Below are 8886 nucleotides of genomic sequence, written 5' to 3' on the forward strand. Positions count from 1 at the left end.
GACGAATTTAAGCAGCCGACGATTTGTCAAAAAATAACCAACTCCCGTGAGCCTCTGCGTGCAATTCTTTTTCATAATCACCTATTGTTAGTATCCGAAATAAAGGGCCACAAAATCAGTTGGAAAAATTCAGGGCGAATTTCAGTTAGCTCAGCACTCTCCTTTCGGTCAAGTGACCCGGACAAACATTTTTCGTTTCTCAAAACACGTTGTTACGAAGCCCCACCCTTAAATCTCAAACTATTATGTGGCCTTTTAAACGCGTTACAATAATGGCGAACTATCCTACCAGAATCGGGTTAAGTGCACCAATTTTTCGCATACCCTAATGGTCTTTTTGGCGGGACTTGCGGTAATCGAAGTATGGGCGTGGCTGTACTAGGTGGTTCTAAATATTTTTCTACTGTAATAATTTACGTAATTTAAATAACAACCATCATTGAATAAAAGGGTTTTATTTTCAACGTTTTCCATTATTAAGAATTCGGTTTTAACTGGTGTTGATATTGAATTTTGATTCCAAGTGCAATCATTCGTATATTTTAAGACCAATTAGACATTTAGAAGTAGAAAACAAATTAAGGAAACTAAATTTATGGTGAAAATTGTCTCCATTAGAGAAAATTGGTATTTAGAGAAATCCCAGCCAAAGCATCAGCCTCCACTAGGTGTAGTAGGCTTTAGCGTCACTGCTGTAGTAATTATTGGCGCCGTGCAAATGCAATACATATCTTTTTCGCTTGTCCCGTAGCATTCTCCGCCAGCATATTTATAACCTTCCACGTTTGATTGAGCCGAGATGCACGCTATTCTGCAAACGTGCGGTTTGCAATGTTGGTCTGAAACGGGTGATCCGAACAAAAACGATTCACTCAGCGGCAAAAGTGCTGTCAATCGCAAACATATAAGTCGGGTTCTAAAACGTTAATATAAAAGTATAACCGAAGAAACCGTTCTACCTACCGACAATCACTAAAAGCGAAAAGATGGTTGGAATCCTGTTCATTTTAGAGCCGTGAGGTGCTATGACGACTGCTGCTAAATGGAGCGAATCACGCGTTATATAACGTACGTTCCTTGTTGGTTTCTGTGATGTTCAAGAATTTATATATTTACACACTCGGAATGTCTAAGGTGACCCTGATGATTGTCGCTTTCTACGGCAGCCAGCCAATGATTTTGAGAATACGCGCGTGTATACATGTATAGTTTTATATCAAGACTAATTCAATCTTCCATAATGTCATTGTCAAAATCATCTCCATTTCATTAAATCAAGTAAGAACTCTTTCTCGTTTGTGTGGGTTTGCCAAACTTTCAAACGTAGTTAAATATCGCGAGAACTAAAACAATGGAGACGTTATTAATCCTAGTGTAGCACTATTTAATTAAATCAACGCCGCCTGGAGGATAAATAGCACGAAAACGATTCATTATCTTAGCAAATTTAACAAGGATACACATTATATGAATAGAAAACTAAGTAACGTTACAGATTTAAGGATGACATCAGATAAATTTTGTTCTATTTGTAAAAATAAATTGGGAAAATAACTAAAGTCAATTTAGTATTATTAAAGGGAGTAGGGATTAAATTGAAAAATCGTCTGCTACCACGCTCTGTTGTAACGTAACTAGCGCTAATCACACCGTTAATAGGGAGCCTTCTATCTTAATTTATTTTAGTAGTCACTGACTAATGGGGGTATAAAACAAGAAGGACAGTCAACATTTTGCTTTTCCCGTCAGAAGTAAAAAGAAGTTTATGTCACTTGAGTTACATGACTTTGGACGATCACAATTATTTCACGATTAGTCTTTGATTAGTTTAAAATATCTTCATTGATAATATCATCAAATGACGCGTTAATTTCTGCTAGGAGCAACAAACACAAGGAGAACCTAGCCTTTAAACACGCTAAGGCAGTGTTGTGTACAAATTTCATTGGACGAGCCTTTACGCTGAACGTTTTACGGGCGGGGGGGGGGGAAGACAATTTCCGAATTTTCCCCTTCCGACGGCAGCAGGCGATAATGCGTCTAACCAATTACAAGTGTACGCAAGAAAATCCACGACTTTTGACGGATTGCGTTCTGTTTGTGTGGGGTGCTGTGTTTGTTGCTCCTAGATTTCAGATAGACATTCTGAATCAGAACTGGTATGACATGCAGTGAGCTATTTGGAATCTTGATTTTCTACAAGCATGTTGTGATTTTTTTAAACAAAATGGGATTGATGAATGATGAATTTATGATACGCCATATTCGCCATTATTTATGAATATTTAGGTAAATTTTTCACTAGTCAAATTGACTTGTGAGCCCCTAGATTTCGATTAATTTTAGTAGTCAGAGCAATTATTTTAGTAGTCAAATGCCGTGACTAGTGCCTTATGTCCAACCCTGGTTACCACGCTCACACTAAACAACTTTGGAAATGAACAATTAGACGTACGACAGACGGAATACACACAATCCTCTTGGTGTGTTAAGTTTGTTTGAGCTATTTACAGCAACCTGCAACGCAGGTCACATAACCAATATATATCCACGGCCATACTTATTTGCACTTATACTTATTTGTTACTTCTGTGGTCACACTTATTTGTTAATTCTGGTCAGACGTTGAGTATCACAATTTATTTGTTACTTATAGTCACACGTTGAGTGTCCCTCTTATTGGTTAGTGTCACACTTATTTGTTACTTTGGGTCATATTAGAACGGCCTTGAAAAATGCCAGAGATAAATTCGCGTATAGTCTCTATAACCATGCGTATTTCCAATGTTGGAAGTTGAGGAAGTACGTAAACGCTGCCCAAAAAACCTTACTTAGAATTAAAATTAAGCAACGTAATTGCAATTCTAGGTTATATCAAGAACCGATCGACGCGACTGAGAACGAATAAACGGGTATTTTATGCTTCCAAAACGACAAGGCTTAATGACTCATCTGCTAAAACCGGTAGTTGTTCCTATTTTGAAAACCTTACATTATTCCTATGGAAAACGTGCATTGAAATAATTGAGAAATCTTTCAATATTAAAAAAGAATCTGAAGTAAATAACCTTAACCTTCGCCGTTCATATCGAGAATTTGTTATGTTCGCAATAGAATAACACGTATTTTAGAATTATTTACCCGCAGAATCAGTTGACAACTTCTTGGGTGATGAGACAATTGGAAAATAATATTCCTCTGCCCTTGTAATTATTTATGAATAACTACCAGTTTTTCTCGCGTTATACACTAACTTTACACTCAGTTCTGTTAATCCTACATTAATAATTGCGCTCCTAATAATCATTTCTACTAAATTTGGAGCCAAGCTGAACTGTACTTCCTTCTACAACCGCCATTTTTATGTAAAAACCACGTGATAAATAGTCCCGATATCAGTCAATAGAGGTCGACACAAAAGTTGAAGTAGGCGAGGTTTTCAAAATAAGTAGTCGATCTCGACACTAAGGCCCAAAGCTATGTTTGGTCGTTCTCAGTCGCGTCGATCGGTTCTTGGTTATATGGAAACCACAGCTGTTCAAAAATATAACTTTCATGAAAATCGGACTTATATAGACGGTAAAATAAATGGGGGTGGAATTTTAAACCGTCATTGCCACTTAAAAACTGGACACTAGCCAGCAGTGCTTCCACTTCCAAAAGATCATTTTACCCAGACATAAGCTGAAAAATACCCACTTTTACCCATTCCAAATTTCAAAAATACCCTTAAAATTCCCACAAGAATCAAACAATAAAATACCCACTTTTACCCATTTTAAATTTAAAAATACCCTGAAAATTCCCATAAAAACAACAATTTAAAAAATGTAGTGAAATTATCAGTTTTTCTTTATTTTTTATAAAGAAGAAGACACTTGTATTAATGGTAGGTATGAAATTCGCTTACTAAGGGACGAAAACAATATATTTGTCTGCTCCAATCGGCAAAGCTGACAACAGAGAAAGAACCTAAAAGGGTTTCGACATAAGCAAAACCAGGTTTCCACTTACGGTCAACTTAGTCACACTTTGTCGAAAAGGGAAATTATATTTCATGGTAGATTATTTTCAAAATTTTTAAATACCCTTAAATTTCCCATGAAATATTCATAATACCCTCATTTAACCCATTACCCTCAATCTCGAAAAACAATCCCTCTCGAGGTCAATTTTACGCGAAAAAGGGTAAAATAGCCTCAAAGTGGAAGCACTGCTAGCCAGGGAGGGAACACCGGATTGGTTGGTATTGGAGCATGCGCAGAGGCCAATTTTTAACTTTCGCCGAGTAACAAATATCTAAATCGTGATTCTTCGTAGAGCACGTGGCGCCATCTAAGTAAACTGACCGTTATATTTCGGGAATAAAAGCTAGACAAAATGGTTGTTTAACTGTAAATTTACCTATAACTTGAATTCTTTAAATTAAAATACAAATTATTAACTGAGATCAATCGTAATGACGTGAAAAACGGTTGAAATGATTTCAGTGACAATTAAAGTCGCGAGGCGGAGAGGCTGGCAGCCATGCTGTCACGAAACGTTTCCCCTTTTTTCGTACCCCCAAATTCAAAAACCCTTCAGAGGCTGGGTCCTGGGAAGCCGTTGGAATTTATTTTACCGTCTATTAAGGAACGTTATGTCGATTTTCATCGACTCTTTCTATTCCTCTGGTAGTTTCTATGGATAAACCTTCTCATAGGATGCGACTACTATTGGCACTTCGCTGCCATAATTGCAGAGAGGTTAAGTCCATCGTTAGTAACGCAAAAAACCATTTGGGGTTGGGCCTTACAGGGACCCATAAACTTAGGCCAAATCGGAAAAGTTACGACATGGCTCAAGTGTTACGTGTCAGTGTTAAAGAAACAAAGGTATCTGACCCTATTCGAAACTTTGGGGAACTAGAATCGCTTATTCGTTTGGCATCAAGATCAAGTCCAACAACGAACAAGTTCCAATAAACGAAACAAGTTGGCCAAGGCCGTAATAATAGTTCCACATCGAGCATGTAGTTATATGGAAAATAAAAATAATCCAAAAGCCAAACTCGGTAGGTGTTACAACCAATCGCCGCACAAAACAAAAAAACACAACATCAAAAGAACCACAAAATATAAATCCAAATGTGACTCAATTAAAAATTTAAAATCGATTAGCTAGAAATTACTTGATGATGGATTTTATGAAAATGTAACTCATTTGATGATGGGTTTTATGAAAATGTAACTCATTTGATGATGGGTTTTATGAAAATGTAACTAATTTGATGATAGGTTTTCCGAAAATGTTACTCATTTGATGATGGGTTTTCCGAAAATGTAACTCATTTGATGATAGGTTTTCCGAAAATGTAACTCATTTGATGATAGGTTTTCCGAAAATGTTACTCATTTGATGATGGGTTTTCCGAAAATGTAACTCATTTGATGATAGGTTTTCCGAAAATGTAACTCATTTGATGATGGGTTTTCCGAAAATGTAACTCATTTGATGATGGGTTTTCCGAAAATGTAACTCATTTGATGATGGGTTTTCCGAAAATGTTACTCATTTGATGATGGGTTTTCCGAAAATGTAACTCATTTGATGATGGGTTTTCCGAAAATGAAACTCATTTGATGATGGGTTTTCCGAAAATGAAACTCATTTGATGATGGGTTTTCCGAAAATGTTACTCATTTGATGATGGGTTTTCCGAAAATGTAACTCATTTGATGATAGGTTTTCCGAAAATGTAACTCATTTGATGATGGGTTTTCCGAAAATGTAACTCATTTGATGATGGGTTTTCCGAAAATGTAACTCATTTGATGATGGGTTTTCCGAAAATGTAACTCATTTGATGATGGGTTTTCCGAAAATGTAACTCATTTGATGATGGGTTTTCCGAAAATGTTACTCATTTGATGATGGGTTTTCCGAAAATGTAACTCATTTGATGGTGGGTTTTCCGAAAATGTAACTCATTTGATGATGGGTTTTCCGAAAATGTAACTCATACGATGATGGGTTTTCCGAAAATGTAACTCATACGATGATGGGTTTTCCGAAAATGTAACTCATATGATGATGGGTTTTCCGAAAATGTAACTCATATGATGATGGGTTTTCCGAAAATGTAACTCATATGATGATGGGTTTTCCGAAAATGTAACTCATACGATGATGGGTTTTCCGAAAATGTAACTCATACGATGATGGGTTTTCCGAAAATGTAACTCATACGATGATGGGTTTTCCGAAAATGTAACTCATACGATGATGGGTTTTCCGAAAATGTAACTCATACGATGATGGGTTTTCCGAAAATGTTACTCATACGATGATGGGTTTTCCGAAAATGTAACTCATTTGATGATGGGTTTTCCGAAAATGTAACTCATTTGATGATGGGTTTTCCGAAAATGTAACTCATTTGATGATGGGTTTTCCGAAAATGTAACTCATACGATGATGGGTTTTCCGAAAATGTAACTCATACGATGATGGGTTTTCCGAAAATGTAACTCATTTGATGATGGGTTTTCCGAAAATGTAACTCATTTGATGGTGGGTTTTCCGAAAATGTAACTCATTTGATGATGGGTTTTCCGAAAATGTAACTCATACGATGATGGGTTTTCCGAAAATGTAACTCATACGATGATGGGTTTTCCGAAAATGTAACTCATATGATGATGGGTTTTCCGAAAATGTAACTCATATGATGATGGGTTTTCCGAAAATGTAACTCATATGATGATGGGTTTTCCGAAAATGTAACTCATACGATGATGGGTTTTCCGAAAATGTAACTCATACGATGATGGGTTTTCCGAAAATGTAACTCATACGATGATGGGTTTTCCGAAAATGTAACTCATACGATGATGGGTTTTCCGAAAATGTAACTCATACGATGATGGGTTTTCCGAAAATGTTACTCATACGATGATGGGTTTTCCGAAAATGTAACTCATTTGATGATGGGTTTTCCGAAAATGTAACTCATTTGATGATGGGTTTTCCGAAAATGTAACTCATTTGATGATGGGTTTTCCGAAAATGTAACTCATTTGATGATGGGTTTTCCGAAAATGAAACTCATATGATGATGGGTTTTCCGAAAATGTAACTCATATGATGATGGGTTTTCCAAAAATGTAACTCATATGATGATGGGTTTTCCGAAAATGTAACTCATTTGATGATGGGTTTTCCGAAAATGAAACTCATATGATGATGGGTTTTCCGAAAATGTAACTCATATGATGATGGGTTTTCCAAAAATGTAACTCATATGATGATGGGTTTTCCGAAAATGTAACTCATATGATGATGGGTTTTCCGAAAATGTAACTCATACGATGATGGGTTTTCCGAAAATGTAACTCATACGATGATGGGTTTTCCGAAAATGTAACTCATACGATGATGGGTTTTCCGAAAATGTAACTCATACGATGATGGGTTTTCCGAAAATGTAACTCATACGATGATGGGTTTTCCGAAAATGTTACTCATACGATGATGGGTTTTCCGAAAATGTAACTCATTTGATGATGGGTTTTCCGAAAATGTAACTCATTTGATGATGGGTTTTCCGAAAATGTAACTCATATGATGATGGGTTTTCCGAAAATGTAACTCATATGATGATGGGTTTTCCGAAAATGTAACTCATACGATGATGGGTTTTCCGAAAATGTTACTCATACGATGATGGGTTTTCCGAAAATGTAACTCATACGATGATGGGTTTTCCGAAAATGTAACTCATACGATGATGGGTTTTTGGAAAATGTAACTCATATGATGATGGGTTTTCCGAAAATGTAACTCATATGATGATGGGTTTTCCGAAAATGTAACTCATATGATGATGGGTTTTCCGAAAATGTAACTCATATGATGATGGGTTTTCCGAAAATGTAATTCATATGATGATGGGTTTTCCGAAAATGTAACTCATATGATGATGGGTTTTCCGAAAATGTAACTCATATGATGATGGGTTTTCCGAAAATGCAATGGAAAAGTGCATACCTATAAAACCTAATGATAAACTATCCTCTAAAATCAAACACTCCCCATGGTTCTATAAAGAGCTTATAAAAAGTCTAAATGAAAAAGGATTTTTTCAAGAATGATGCTGACCATAGATAAAATAACTTCGTATATAGATAGGAAACTTCAATGGGGCAAACTGACTCTCACGAGATTGCCCTGACATCTAGTGACTGCGCCAGTTGGCTGTGTTCTCAAGAGCGTAGAAGGTAGAACTTTTTGAGAAATTTGAGGTCGGAGTTTTGGGAATAAACGTATTTTGCAAATATCTTCAAATATACCAGAAATAGCGTTTAAAACAAACTTGAAATCTTTACTGAATACTATTTCTTTAGTGCTATTTTTTAAATTTGCTCTCAGTTCAAGAAAAAGTACTTTTAATACATATAGCTCGCTTAAGCCTTTGCAATTGGGATTGCGTTACACCAAGGTTCTAGTATGAACTTCGAGTAGTTCCCCAAATAATATTATTCGGGTGCCGCCATCAGATGGCGGCCAAAATTCTGGCGTCACTTCTACAACATGAAGTTTCCTATCTATATACGAAGTTATTTTATCAATGATGCTGAGAAATTTAAAAAACTTAGGATACTCGTCAAGACTCTAATAAAACAAAACCGAATAAATCATGCCGATCATCCGAAATACTTCTGGATCTATGTTATAATAACTTAAAAGATAAAAAACGTAATGTTATACAAAAATAAAGAGATTTACTCGTTTCTAGTACCAACGAAATCGCCGAAGAATTTTAAAATGTCTTCCCAAATATTGCGACAGACAATGCTAAAGTGATCGATTTCTCGCATAATATGCTCTATTCAAGATTGTAATTAC

The sequence above is a fragment of the Leiobunum rupestre genome, chromosome 1, assembly GCF_980474605.1.
Source record: "Leiobunum rupestre chromosome 1, qqLeiRupe1.1.hap1, whole genome shotgun sequence".
Lineage (NCBI taxonomy): Eukaryota > Metazoa > Arthropoda > Arachnida > Opiliones > Sclerosomatidae > Leiobunum > Leiobunum rupestre.